Source organism: Xenopus tropicalis, chromosome 7 (assembly GCF_000004195.4).
Source record: "Xenopus tropicalis strain Nigerian chromosome 7, UCB_Xtro_10.0, whole genome shotgun sequence".
In the NCBI taxonomy this organism is placed as follows: Eukaryota; Metazoa; Chordata; class Amphibia; order Anura; family Pipidae; genus Xenopus; species Xenopus tropicalis.
Genome location: NC_030683.2, coordinates 84,785,911 through 84,801,627, shown reverse-complemented (window position 1 = coordinate 84,801,627; position 15,717 = coordinate 84,785,911). Strand labels below are relative to the sequence as shown.

General features: G+C 41.5%; 1 long non-coding RNA gene and 1 pseudogene across 1 annotated transcript; one reads left to right on the top strand and one right to left on the bottom strand.

Annotated features, from left to right (window-relative positions):
• LOC100497939 overlaps positions 1-15,717 on the bottom strand; it is an 82,222-nt pseudogene that overhangs the window by 14,650 nt on the left and 51,855 nt on the right.
• Positions 2,856-3,270, top strand: LOC116412296. The gene is made up of 2 exons (XR_004223645.1): positions 2,856-2,943; positions 3,052-3,270. It is a non-coding gene; the product is annotated as an uncharacterized LOC116412296 (long non-coding RNA).

The window sequence follows — 15,717 nt, the reverse complement described above, 5'->3', positions numbered from 1 at the left end:
ATCTTTCTAATACAATAATGCAATGGACAGATGCCTTTGGGAGACCCCAAACCATTGGAAGGGGGGGCCTGGCCTGCAATCTAGTCACGGTGAAATTTAAATAGTGAATGTTTATTTTCTGTGTTGAATTTCACTGGAACTATAGGAGAATGATAAACTGCAAGCTCTCCTTCGGCTCTTGAGGAAGCATGACGATACACGCGAAACTCATAGAGCTTGGTGTTTGTTACTCCTATCTTTCACCACATTCCTGTAAGAAGCCTGTTTTGTGCAGGTTTTTATTATAATAAACAGTATTACACTATATTTGTTCTCATTTTAATGCGATTGGAGCATTATCACTACTATCAACACATTAGCTCACCACACTGAGGAGTGGTTCCTCGGTGGAGGAAATTCATTATTTAAACAAGTTCCAGTCACAATATTTTTATATATTATGGCACTTGAAGTTGTAATTTGTGTATACGGAAATACTACAATATATATATTTTCATTTTTCTTTTATCTTTTATGCACTTCTATTTTATGCTATTTGGAGTATGTGATTAGAAATACTGACTAACATAAGCCATCTTAACTTGTGAGAGGCACATGATAGTGATAAAACATGTTGATATGAAGTAAGTAAAGAAGGGGAAACCCAGTAATAAATATTAATCTAGAGATTGCTGGTGATGATAATACATAAATGAATGTGATTTAACAATGATCATAAAATCATAATGGCAAAATGACTTATAACCAATCAAGTGATTGGAATGGCTATATGATAATGGAATGGAATTGGCTATATAATAATCATGTGTGTTATATATAGGGATCCCAAGATTTGGGCCCCTTAGGTTTGGTTCCCTTTTTGGCACCAGAGGGTGGCCTTTTGGGATATGGACACCTAAAGGTGGTCCTAGCTGTTTATGTGTGAAAAGGGAGTTTCCCTGTTATTCAGCAGCAACCACTAGGTGGCAGTGTGCTGCAATATAAAAATGGATGACACACACCATGTGCAAGGTCTTTAGTCCGGGGACCCACCTCTGTAAGAGGCTAGCTACAGGCTCCAGTTATAGTGTTCAGATAGATTCTGTTATACTCACTCTAGGAGTGAGAGAATCGACAGAGTATCTAGACCCTAAGAGAGGGTCTCTTGGCGTGAGTACCAGGGAGAACTCTAAGAAAGGATCTCTTGGCGGGAGTACTGGGAAATAAGCCTGAGTGAGAGGGTCTCTTAAGGGAAGTAAGGAGAAAATACCTTAACCTGCATGATATACTACTGGATACTCTGTGTGAATACAATAAACAAGTTCATCTGGTTAATCAGCACTTCCAGTGTCTTGGTTAATTCCTCAAGGATTGGATCCTGAAGTGCCTGGTAAGCAACCACCCCAAGGGGGGCAAGGTCCTGGAAGTTGCAGGGAGTCCATACACAAGGAGGACTGTACAGAGTTTCCCAGGGAGGGGTGTTACAGTTCAACCTGTCTTTACCCTGGGTGGAGGCACGCCAGCAATATTGTACCTGCTCCCCCATTGTAAGCGGGGGCACATGCATACAGTTGCCTATGGCCAAGTAAAGCCATAGCCAAACATGGTCTACATATAAAAACCCATGCAACGGTCATCTAGAGAGATATATCTCCAATCTACCAAATGCTTTTGCATTATGTGCTTGTCACTCCTTTAAACTCCTATAACTAGTTATGGGCAAAATAATTTGTCAGGCGTGAATTTTCACGTTTCGCCATTGGCAGATTGTCGCCTTCCTTAAAAGTGGTAATAGATGTGAAGTGATAAGGACAGGGTGCCACTGAAGACTGTGCCTCTATTCGACCCCTAAATTGCATGTCTGAATGTAAAGGATGGGTAGGAGCTTTCTTTACCTGTCCGCTCCTGTTTATAGCACTGCCTCACACAGTTACACTGTGTTTTTTAATGTAAATAACCCTAGGGAACTACAACACAGTGATGCCTACTGTTCTTTTATAGTAAAATACAAAGTTGTTTTCACCATGAAACATTTTTAATTATAAAGTGGAGTTGCAGTGAGGTTGTTACACATAATTCAGACAAATGAAAACTAAATTCCATACATTCTAATTCAAAGATAAATTAAGAACTTAAGAAGACTTTTGTGCAGGTACAAAATAAGCTTGTCCCTTTAAATAAAGTAGCAATTGTTTGCTCATATATTGCATTATGTTTAAGATAGCAAACTGTATTAAAGATATGCCTGGTCTAGACAGTCAAACATAGGGTTGTCACTTGGCTTGTAAAAATGATACGTTGGGGCACATTTATCAAAGTACGATTGCTTCCGAATACAAAAATTTTTTATTTTTTTCTAAGTTTTTGTACTGTGCGTATTTTCTGCGTTTTTTTTTGTTAATTTGTGAAACTCTTTCGTACTTTGCAAGAAAATTTATGCGACAAAATCGTATTGTTGCGCCGAGTACAAAAGTTTAGGATTCATTCAAGCTTCGGTATTGTGACTTTCCTTGGGCCAGGTTGGAACTGCAGTGCCATTGAGTCCTATGGGAGGCTTCCAAAATTATGCACAGAAGGATCAAAGTCAGAAAGGTTTTCCCGCCGTTTACAATCGTTCAGATACGAACATTTTGTGACTTTCGGATCACCAATACGATATTATCGTGACCAATATGATTTTTTCATAAGCATATTCGTGATATTTGCAATCATCAGAAATTATCGTATTTAATCCGAATTTTTCCAATTTCAGGATTCAAACTCGTACTTTGATGAATAGGCCCCTATGAGTAGCATTTTCATGAATTTGTTCCATTTATATTAATATAGTTATAAATCTTGGCTTTGTAGGAAACAGCAGTAGATGGCAGCAACCCTCGGGATTGGTTATGTTAGCATGTGCTGGGAGCTTTCAAAAGTGGAAAAGGATCCAGGTCCTACAGCCCATATAAGAGGGTAAAGAAGGTGGGAATAGGATTTGTCTTAAATAAAAATTGTAACAATGTGACAGTACAGCCCCTTGTAGTATGTGCCACATGCCATTGGGCCCTTATGTCTGCCTTTATGTTTCAGATCAGGGATTTTTGCTGTGGTGTCTTCAGCTGGAAAGCAAGCAGAAGGGAGTTTACGGTAAAAGAAGAGAGAAGTACATAGCAAAGGGGGATGATGGGATATTTACAAGCCATAAAGGAAGAGGAAAGGCCTGATAGTCAGTAAAGTATAAGAGAAAGAAGAAATCAGACAAGTACAAGGGGTATAAGCAAAGAAAATGCAGATTAAAAGGGAAAAAGACAAAAATATGGGATGCAGAGGAGAAAATGGAAGGTTGAAAAACGGAGAGAATGGAGGAAATAGGGAGTAGAAGAAAGCTTTACCTAGCAACTGTATAATCTGAAGAAATGTGTCTGTATGTGAGTATATACTGCAGTAAATTATAATTTAGAGATAATCAAGTAGCTAGCTTGTGGGGCCTTGGCACCAGATTATCTGGCAGGCCTAAACTTTCCCAGCCTGACATTGCCTAGGTGCAGGGTAGTCCTCTAATAGATTGTCTCAGTGGTGACAGTAGGGTAGCTGTGGCTTTCATCAAAGAGGTTTATGTGTGGTGTATGTCTCAGAGTTTTAACATCTGCAAAACAAGGTTTTTGCACTATGCACAATGACTGGGAGGTTGTAAATTATCCATTTATTTTTTCCTGTACTTGCTGTTTTGTATAAATATCCTGTGCATTAATTATAATTACTTTGCATGACAGTTTGCAATCTGGAGATGCACTTGATGGCGATGTAGACACCACAACACTGCAGCAGAAATGTGGCACAAGCTTTTGGGAAACAACCCCTGGAGAAGGGTTTATTACTTAAAAGCTTGTGCCACATTTCTGCTGCAGTAAATGATTTAAAGACATTTACCAGTACATGCTGGTGTGCTTCTTTCCTATATAAGGTATAGCCCTTCTATGGATCCCATCCATGGGGCCTTTTTGTGACACACAATCGCAGGGGCCTGTACCCTGCCCATCGCTGCACTAAGATACACAATGGAAATGAGAGTGGCATGAATGTGGGAAGCACAGGTTGAGTGTCCGATGATAGTTGGGGTTACAGATTCCCAGAACACCCCTCAAAGCTGTTGGTTTAAATGCCATGTACCCACTACTAAGATCTTTCAAAATAACATGGTACCTTGAGTTCCAAGAACTGACATGCCATATCATTTGGTTTTCTGGGATCTTAAGAAATTAGCTAGTGCCTGTTAGCAAATCATGTTTTTTTAATTTTTCAATATTTTAACTAATAAGCTTTGTCAAAATGCATGCATTATAGGTTAACAACCAATATTTTAACCAGTTTTAAAATGCTATTTATAGGGCTGATGATGTACATTAATATCAGGCATCTTTTCCGCTGTATTGTCGTTATCAGTTATCATGTTTTCTCTGTAACGATCAACATTTTCTTTCTTAGACTATGATCTTTCACCAGTGTTTATCCAGTCTTTCTCTTTCTTTTAATTCCAACCTGAGGTATTAATTATCTTTCTTAGCAAATTGACACATTTCCAATTTTCACTTCTTTCTTACTTACAAACTTATATTATATGATCCTCTGAATATTTGTTAATCTGATTCTTGTTTGAACTTTTTCTTAATTTAGTCTCCTTTGTTCCTTTGTTTTTTCATAGTTAATTATCATTATTAACTATGTAATTTACAAAGTTTTTTATTAAAGTTTTCATTGTATTTATTCTATCCTTTTACCCTATGGCATACATCCTAACTATTACGCTTTAAGACAGTCCCAATTTCTCCACCCTGTCCTGCAGTCCCGGATTGATTTTGAAATGTCCTGCTTTCTAAATTTCCCCACTCTCTGCTCTTCTCCCTGTGATGTCACATTCACGTCTCTCAGGAGCCCCACAGCTTCTGCAGCAGCGGTGCTCCCGAGAAACATGAGTGTGACATCATGAGGAGAAGAAGAGCTGAGGGGACACAGCCAGAGGAAGCAGACGGACGCAGCAGGTGGGTGGTGGGGGGAGCAGGGGGAGCTGCAGGGGGAGGCTGGGGAGGATGTTACGAGGGAGCTCGAGACTGTTGGGAGGTATGCGCTGGGGGGAGCTGGAGGATACTCGGGGGAGCTGAAGGATGTTGGGACGTATGAGCTGGGGGGAGCTGAAGGATGTTGGGGAGGATGCTGGGAGGGAGCTGGAGGATGTTGGGGAGGATGCTGGGAGGGAGCTGGAGGATGTTAGAGGGGACACTGGGGGGAGTTGGAGGATGCTATGGGGGAGCTGGAGGATGCTGGGGAGGACGCTGGGAGGGAGCTGGAGGATACTAGGGGGAGCTGAAGGATGTTGGGGAGGATGCTGGGAGCGAGCTGGAGGATGTTAGGGGGATGCTGGGAGGAGTTGGAGGGTGCTAGGGTAGTGCTGGAGGATGCTGGGAGGGAGCTGGAGGATACTAGGGGGAGCTGAAGGATGTTGGGGAGGATGCTGGGGGGAGATGAAGAATTCTAGGGGGAGCTGGAGAATGCTAGGGGGGGAGCTGGAGAATGCTAGGGCGGAGCTGGAGGATGTTGGGGAGGACACTCGGAGGGAGCTGGAGGATGCTAGGGGGGAGCTGGAGGATACTAGGGGGAGCTGAAAGATGTTGGGGAGGATGCTGGGAGGGAGCTGGAGGATGTTGGGGAGGATGCTGGGGGGTGCTGGAGAATGCTAGGGGGGAGCTGGAGGATACTAAGGGGAACTGGAGGATGCTGGGGAGGACACTGGAGGATACTAGGGGGGAGCTGAAGGATGTTGGAGGAGGATGCTGGGAGGGGGCAGGAGGATGTTGGGGAGGATGCTGGGGGAGCTGGAGAATGCTAGGGGGGAGCTCGAGGATGTTGGGGAGGATGCTGGGAGGGAGCTTGAGGCTGCTAGGGGGGAGCTGGAGGATGCTAGGGGGAGCTGGAGGATGTTGGGAGGGAGCTGGAGGATACTAGGGGGGAGCTGAAGGATGTTGGGGAGGACACTGGGGGAGCTGGAGGCTACTAGAGGGGAGGTGGAGGATGCTGGGAGGTTACTGGAGGATACTAGGGGGAGCTGGAGGATACTAGGGGGAGCTGAAGGATGTTGGGGAGGATGCTGGGGGGGCTGGAGAATGCTAGGGGGGAGCTGGAGGATGTTGAGGAGGATGCTGGGAGGGAGCTGGAGGATGCTGGGGAGGACACTGGGAGGCAGCTGGGGGATACTTGGAAGGAGCTGAAGGATGTTGGGGAGGACGCTGGGAGGAAGCTGGAGAATGCTAGGGGGAAGCTGGAGGATACTAGGGGGGAGCTGGAGGATACTTGGGAGGAGCTGAAGGATGTTGGGGAGAACACTGGGGGGAGCTGGAGAATGCTAGGGGGAAGCTGGAGGATACTAGGGGGGAGCTGGAGGATGCTGTGGAGGAAGCTGGAGGATGCTAGGGGGGAGCTGGAGAAAGTTAAGGGGGAGCTGGGGGATGCTGGGAGGGAGCTGGAGGATATTGGGGAGGAGCTATGGAGGATGCTGGGAGGGAGCTGAAGGATGCTGCAGTGGGGAGCGGCCTGTAGTATGGGGACACTGGGGGAGGACCAGCAATGTTTTAGGGGTCCCTGCCCTGGCACCAATGCAAAACATAACACCTGACTACCAATGATTTAGGGGGGGCCCGGGCTACCAATGTTTTAGGGGGCCCTGGCTACCAATGTCTGTTTGTCCTTTGTACTGATGGAAGGGGCCATTGGGGGGGCAGGGCGTAGGAGGAGGAGGGGGGTCCCAGAAAATGTTTTTGTGAGGGGCCCCGTGATTTCTGATGGCTATTGCTTTTAAGTATTTATGCCTTAAATCTTTCATCAAGCACTGCAGATTTCTTTAGATCCTGAGGGTCAATATGTAGCATGGGATGCTTGTGCTACACTGAGTCTGTCATGATATACAGGTGGCACAGTGCGTAATGAAATCCTTAGGGCCACAATATGTCATAAAATGATTGGGGCCACCATGTCTTCTGGTGCACTTTGTGAGTGTTTTGCTTTTCAGGTGTGGTTTTGTAAAATGGGACTGTTTTGGGGGCGTGGCCATAAAGTGGGCGTGGTCTGGAACAATTTTTGCCGGATATTCTTGTCCTTCCTTCTACTTTTCAAATGTTTCGAAGTATGCCCTATAGTTCTAAACAAGTTGCTTGATTTAAATTATATTTTTTCAGAGTATGTATTCAACCAACAGAAAAATGGAATTAGTAATCTGAACTAAAGTAAGAGCCACAGATTTTTTTTCTACAACAAAATGTATAGTTTTATAAAGCTCTTTAGCAGACAGTGTTCACTAATTCTCTGTGCATGTAATGGGGAGGGGAGGGGGGGGAAGAGCTCTTTGAAACAGAGAGCAAGAAGGAAGCGTGTCTGCTATTTCTCTGTGAGTGTAAGGGGAGAGAGGAGAGAGAAGCATAAAGCTACAAGGCAAATTTAAAAACATCAATAGAACACATCCACAGGTGAATGCTGCAAGCTCATGAGCATTGGGAAGGGAGGTCACATGTTACGATCACATGGCTTAAAGTTAAGGCAAATATAACTTTATAGTCCTCCCAATTCTTTTACATCAGCTACTCCACTTTAGACATACAGCTTCAGAGGCTACATTCGGGTTGCCAGACAGTCAGGTCCAGGATCTTTAATAGGTTTTACATAGAGAAACATATTTGTAAAAAATATTTGTAAGCTCGTGCAATAAAGATTTAGTATTTTTTTGATTGGTTTCCAGTTTTTTTTTCAACTTCTTATTTGTTTATTTATTTTTTTGTAAAATAACAGATTATATACATACTTTGCAGTACCAGATACTTCTAATTGACATTCATGTGTATTAAGTTTTATATTATTTAGGTCATTTTCAGTGCTGATCATTAATAAAATAAACACTGCCTTCTGCATTATGTTAATTGTCACATGTCACAGCACTGCATTCAAGAACACATACACATGGGGTCCTCAAACTTTTTAAGCAAGGGGCCAGTTTATGGTCCCTCAGACTGTTGGTGGGCTGGACTATAGTCCCCCCGTCCATCCTCCCTCTCCCAGCTCCCCCCTCCCGCTGAGTCCTCTCTCTTCCAGCTCCTCCCACATCGTCCGTTCTCCCTCTCCCAGCTCCCCCTCCTGCTCCCCGCTGAGTCATCTCTTTCCATTTCCCCCCCTCCATCCGTCCTCCTTCTCCCAGTTCCCCCCTCCCCCACCCGATGAGTCCTTTCTCCGCTGCCAGGGATGAGGACGCAGGGTGGGGGCGGGGTAAATTACCTTGGGGGGGGCCAGATCCGGGCCCGCGGGCCATAGTTTGAGGATCCCTGACATACACGTTTAGCTAGCCCCTTGAAGAGAGCACAGCCTGCATTAGGTATCACACAATCCAGCAGTGATGGACAGGAGTAGGTACTTCAGCACACCCCCGCACACCACCTAACTGATATGTTATTAAAGGGCTGGTCACCGACTCCTGTAACTAAAAAAGTATTGCTCTGTGAGCTTCCAATTATATTATTGGTACTTTTTATTACTTAGCTTCCTATTTAGTCTCTCTTCTATTTATATTCCAGTTTCCTATTTAAACCACTACATATTAATTGGCCATTCTTTTGCACTACCCACTATTTTGGGGCATTGTGGAAATAGCCTTAGATCTCATACAAAGGTCTGCACCCTGAATGGAATGTTGGCTGCACTCCATTTAAAACAGGTGGGTAGAGGGAAGTATATTGATGTACTCCTCTCCTGCCCCATACCAACCCTGTATCTTCGACATTATCCAGAGGTGCACCAATTCCAATCCTTTTGCGCTGTCTTATGAATTCTTATGGGAGGATGAGAGGGAGAGAGAAAAGAGCTGTGCAGACTCATGCCCCAAACCTGGAGGAGCCCTAAAGGAGAGGAAGTCTGATACAGAAGAACATGTTTACAAAAAAGATGACAAGAAATCCTGTGTTTCTTTTGATAGAGGACTCAGCTTTTCTGTGAGTGATTATGGCTGTATTTTTTCTGATAAAGCTTACTTCACCTTTAATTAGTATTACAACTAAGGGTGTGTTAATTCACGTCATATGTTTTTTTTCCCAATGGATCCAAAACTTTATGACCCAAGACAGAGAAAGCAGGAAATAAAACTTTTTTCTTCTGGAGCTGCTGTGAGCTGTAATGTTGTTTGCTCAATTTCTAGTCACCTATAGCAACCAATCAGAAGGCAGCATTTACTGGTCACCTATTTAAAAGCACACATCTTATTGATTGCCATGGGTTCACCAGGGCAAATGCTGTGACTTATTTTATGGGGGAGAAAATGTTTTAAGACTGAGTATTTGTTGCCACACATCCAGGCTCTTTGCACCTGCTTGCCCTCAATTGTATATTGCCTTTGCTGATGGGTGACAAATTGATGCTGTTCCAACTACCATGTTATAGGAAAAGTTATTATTGAACTCAACTAATTTAATGCTGTGAGTCAGATTCAACAAATGCACCCATGTCAGGCACAGGTGTAGTAACCCAGGCCATGGACACCTTCATAAATAAGCCCAGAGATCCTCAAAAAAGCATCCAGAATGGGAAATGTCAGCAACCATATTCACACTTACAACTTTTAAGTTGATTCTGCTTCACTTATGATATACTGTATGCCATATATCAAACACAGATTTTGACACTAACCCTGCTTTCTCTCAAGATTTAGAACCCTGTTTTCTTAGTAGCAGCTTCAAGAACTCCTAAATAAGAAAATAAAATCATACAGGCATGGCAAAAGGGGCTAGTATGATTCAAGATGCAGAAAAGCAAATACTGATTGGAAACAAAATATTGTGCATGTTTACCTCTCCATTTTGCTGTCCAAGTTACATTCACATTTCCTTTAGCCTTCCCTAAACATTTGTAAACGTTCCTTATGGGTGTCAGTATTATTGACTTGCTGGAATATATGTCAAATATTGGGATATGTACAGATGCTGCATCCCAAAAAATCTTTGAGTCAAATAAAAAAACATATTCTTTCATGTCCACACAATCACCTTTTATCAGCGTCTAGAAGCAAAGGTTAAACTTAGTTAAAGTGAGATGTATTTTAACAAGTTTAAAATCCCACCTGCTACTGAGGAGCAATGGCTGGCAACTTACCTATCATTTTGATCTTCTGTAATTGGAGAGGAAAAAAAGGGAGAGATGAGTTCTGGTGTTCATGCATAAGAAATCATAAACAAAAAGCACACAAAGCCCTTCACTTTGTAGCTCATATTTTCCACCAATCTTTAATGCATATTTAGGCACCATAATCTGCCCTTCTGGCAGTGACTAATAAAATGATTTGTGAAACAGAAAGAACATTACAGTTAAAAATAGAAAACAGACAATAAATCATCAATCATTTTTTAATGTGTCTATTGGTGCTTCTATTTTTTATATGTTTCTTGAATAGCTTTATTAGATGACTTAAGTGATTTTTTGGTGCTTTAGAAATCCAAACTACCTTAATCCTCCTTGGATCCCAAATGCAGTCTTCCTCCAACTGACTTGGAACCATACCACTACATGAGGGCACCCAAGCAGTATCATAGCCATGATCATGCCATGTTTTCTGTAAGGGATGCCCCTGGCAATCAATCTTTTTGACCCTGCCTACATTCACTCTGAGTTTTAAAACAACCTGATCAGACTGATCATCAAGAGGGTAACGTGCTGCTTTGTCTTTATCTCTGCTAACATAGACCCCTCTTCCTAACATGCCATCTGCTGATTGCTTAAATCCGTGCTTTATGATTTGTGTAGCTGCTGCAACAGTTGTGCCGTGGTACATGACATAAATATTGCGGTCACGTGGGTGGTGATTACTCTGAAGAAAAACTTCTATAAAACCTGGAGAGCGTTCTTCAATCCAAAATCCATCCACATCACAATGAGCCATTTTTCACTACAAACAAAAATAAATATTTTACATGGACTTTTCCAAATTAAGCACAACAGAACAACAAAACAATTCTGCATTATTTTATTGGTAATGGAGATTTAAGGTAAATGTTTTTGCCTGGTATCTGTAACTTATGTCCTCAGTTTCCAAATGTGTAATTTACATATACACAGGGGCTGATTTATTAAAATTTGACCTCTCTAAAAACATGCAAAACGTGAGTGGCTTTACTTTTTTTTTCCTTGAGCATTACCTTATTTAAGAAAAAAACATGACAGGATATTCTCTGTGCATTTTTTGTCATCTTTTCAAATGTTTTAATAAACTGGGAAAATGAATAAAGTTGTAAGAGAATATTCCTATTGACTTCTATAAAACCCCGCCAGCTTTTACTTGCCAAGTTTTTCTGGTAACTTGTTGCATTTTTTTTTTATCCTGACTATTTGAAGTTTCCAAAAATACTTGTGAGTATTTTTTGCATCCATGTTTTTTCACTGTGTTTTTCTCTAATCGAGAAAAAAAACACCAACACGATTTTTAATAAATCATCCCCTTAGTAACATACATAACGTAGTAGATGAAGTTGAAAAGAGATTCGCATCCATACATTTTAACTCTTTTTTGGAAAAATAGTAAGGCCAATTCCTAGTTATCCAATCAAAGAAATCATTCATATGTAGATGCTGCTTTATGAGACTGAAGTCAATACACCCAGTTATGTACAGTAATGATGAGCAAAAACTGCTGAAAAATTGGTGAAATGCTGCTGCCGCACAACTTTTTTATATACAAAAAACTTTTTTTTTACATGCCCGTGACTTTTTTTTATGCAACCCTGACATCTTTGGCGCAACCGCAACTTTTTCCTCACTCAGCGAATTTTTGTTGCAGTGAATTTTTGCGGCAGTTTGGCAAAAAAAAATTGGCAATTGCAAAATGTAGAATTTCACAGCGAATCCATGCCTGACAAAAATTTTTGCTCATAACAAATGCACAGGTATGAAAAGATATCAAGGTGAAACTAAACTTGCAATACGTAAAATATATGTGACATTCCGGGGGTCTCAATAACCCCTCAAAAAGGCTAAACATTATGCATAAGTTTTGTATATGGGCAAAACCTTAGTATTGCCAACCCCTTCCCTCATTTTTTTAAATTACAGTACCTCTTGTAATCCCTGGCCTGTACCTGAGAAATATCTGCTCACCCACAATGAGAAAAGCTTCTATCCTTGTCCTGCCAAGCTGCTATAATCCCCAGTTCATTACTGTGTAATGTATTCTGCCTCTGGCAACTTTCCTCAAATGTATTCTATTAAAAGATACCTAGAGGTACGCTGTTAGTGAGCCCCATCTTGTCTTTTTGCCACCTCTCTCTGATTGGCGGTCCAATAAAGTGACAATGTCTATTTTAAGAAACCAGTCCTAAGTTCTTTAACTTGCAAACCCCGAGTCCCAAAGAAGACAGCCTGTAACATAAACAGTGCTACTGACATACCTGGGACTGAGGTTAAATTTTGCTTTTAGCATGATGTCGATAGCAGTATTTTAAGGCAATTTGTAATTGAAACATTTTTATTCTGCAATACATGTAACACATAAAAGTTAAATATTTGCTAAGGCTTACTTACCTTTGTGTGCAATGATATGCTTTAAAAACACAGGGTTTTCTTTCTGTATGCTGGAGTGTCCTAGCCAAATGGTGACGTATGCTAACTACCCTAAGGAAAAATGTGGTGGAAGAAATACATGATATTAAACAGGGAATAATCAGGGTTCATCTAAGCTAAATTTATTCATTTGCACCAACCATCCTCAGATGACTAAAAATTCCCCTCTGAAATGTTTCATTTAAAGTTCTGAATTAACATATCATTCCCACTGATCTAGTTAGTAGAACTATTGATTATAATACAATGAACCACAACTTCTACCTAACAGGGGCCTCTAATTGTATTTTTGAACCCAAACGAGACAAATATAAAGTAAGCAATATATGATTTTTTTCTTATCCAGAATATCTACTTCAGCTGCACCAAAAACAATGATAGCAAATATTCACTTTGAATAATCTAGTCCGTATGAGATTGCTCCTTACCAGTGCTGCAGTGCCCCCTCAGCTGTTTTACTTCTCTGGAAAGGATCTTGTATTTATTTGCAGGAGGATGGTTTCGGTTTTGAAAACTTATTTATAGAGCAAATGGTTACTTTTCATTTCAGTTATGCCCAAGAATGTTGATACACTAATGTATGATTGCTGTTTTAAACAATTTTTTAACCCTTTAAGTGCCAACAGAATACACATTTCAGTTGTCATGATATGGGGATTTACACCAGAAAAATATTTTATTTTATGGGCAAAAATTTAACTGATTCGGAAGCCTCATGTTACCCGAATGTGCCAATACCTGATATGTATATTTTTATGGAGACTTCTGACTTCTCTACTGCTAAAACTCCCATCAGTAAATTATCACATTTTGAAAGCATTACAGCAGAAAACAGCATACTTTAGATTCCAAAGCCAAAAACATTAGGCTTACCTCAGGAAACCATATATTTTTTAAAAGTACACATTCTACCGAATCCGAAATGGGTAACCATGTCTTTCAACTCCTAAGTACCAAACAGCAATGCTTTTCTGAATTCAGCAGTTTCAAAAAATATGAAAATTCTAAAAAAATTGCTTCAAAGCTTTCACTTTCAAGCATCATATCTCCCACATAACATTAGGTACCAAGAAAACACATCCTAAATATGAAAGCCAGGGGCCCGCTGAACAGTTTGATGCCCATTGTGCATAGGATCACCGATGTATCTGGCATTTAGAGACCCCAAAAGGAATTGTGTACGTACAAACTGCCCTGGAGATAATTTCAGCTACTAAAATTCAACACATTTACTGCATTTCTGTGGGGGTAAAAACACAAAAAAATATGTTGACCCACCAAAACCATATATTTTTGGAAAGTATAAATTTTCACATCTGACACTCTGGCTGCTGCAAAATAAGCATGTGTTTTATGTGCCATAAGACCCCCTAACAGTACAGAGACCCTAGAAAACCATATATAAGTACACATTCTAACAAAACCAAAATGGGTAAATGCAAACTACAAAGCTAATGTAGCATATGTTTTTCATAACATTTTTGAAAATGCACACAAAGCTTGCATTTTACCCTATAATATATCCTATATATTGTAACATACCAACATCAAACATTCTAAATATGAACACCAGGGGTTGGTCTGCTGAACAGTTTGAAGCCCAATATGCATAGATTTACCAATCTATTTGGTGTACAGAGGCACCCAATATATATAGCAGCGTTTTTCAACCACTGTTGCCTGGTGTGCCGTAGGCAGGGCCGCAATTTTTACTTTAAAAAAAAAATCCGGGCCCTGTCATTGGTTGCGCCCCGTGTGTATGGGTGACGTCAGTATGCACGGGGCGCAACGTTATAAAAGGGCCTGTGTGCGGTCGCGTGTAGGCAGAAGTGCAGAGGCGGCGCGCGTGAGGGGAAGATGCTGCTGAAGCCGCCGAAGAGTAAAATGCTGCTGGGCACCAATGTATTAGGGGGGGCCACGGGGCACACTGACTTATGGGGGCACTGCTGCTGGGCACCAATGTACTAGGGAGGCTGGCTCTTGGCACCAATGTACTGGGGGGCACTGCTGCTGGGCACCAATGTACTAGGGGGGCACTGCTCTTGGCACCAATGTACTAGGGGGGCACTGCTGCTGGGCACCAATGTACTAGGGGGGCACTGCTCTTGGCACCAATGTACTAGGGGGGCACTGCTGCTGGGCACCAGTGTACTAGGGGGGGACTGCTCTTGGCACCAATGTACTAGGGGGGCACTGCTGCTGGGCACCAATGTACTAGGGGGGCACTGCTCTTGGCACCAATGTACTAGGGGGGCACTGCTGCTGGGCACCAGTGTACTAGGGGGGCACTGCTGCTGGGCACAGAGTTAAATTTTTTAACATTTTCTAATGGTGGTGTGCCTCGTGATTTTTTTCATGAAACAAGTGTGCCTTTGCCCAAAAAAGGTTGAAAAACACTGATATATAGAATATACTGTATAATTAAGGGTTGACATTTGCTAGAAGATGTAGATCTGGAATTTCAGTAATGGATTCCTAAAGCAACACTAAACACACCCTAGGTTATCTAGAGAACTCAGTTTAGCTTCAACCAGGTTATGATATCTGCTTTGCAATTACAGGTTAGTAAGTTTAATATCTGTTGTGGAAAAAGTTTTTTTAAGGTATCACATTCAAGATTATGTTCTGGAGAAAGATATTCTACATAATAATCAGCATGGCTTTGAAGGATGACAAATATAATAATTTTTTATGATGTGGTAAGTAGGAACTTGAACATTGGGGTTGCAGTAGACGTGGCTAACATAGATTATGACAAAGCTTTGAATACAGTGCCACATAGACTTTTGCTTTTTAAACTATTGTCTGTTGGTATTAATAATGATGTTTGCACATGGATATATAAAACTGGCTTAAGGATCATGTACAGAGGGTAGTTGTCAATAGAGCATTCTCTACCCAGAGAAGGGTCTTAGTGGTATCCCACAGGGCTCTGTATTGGACCCACTTTGTTCATTAATAACTTGGGGGAGAGCATTGGAATGAATATATCTGTGTTTGCTGATGACACAAAATTATGCAGGCCAATTATTTCTATCCAGGATGTGGCAACCTTGCAGCAGGATCTTCATTATTTGGGTGGCTAAGTGGCACATGAGATTTAATGTTGATAAATGTAAAGTT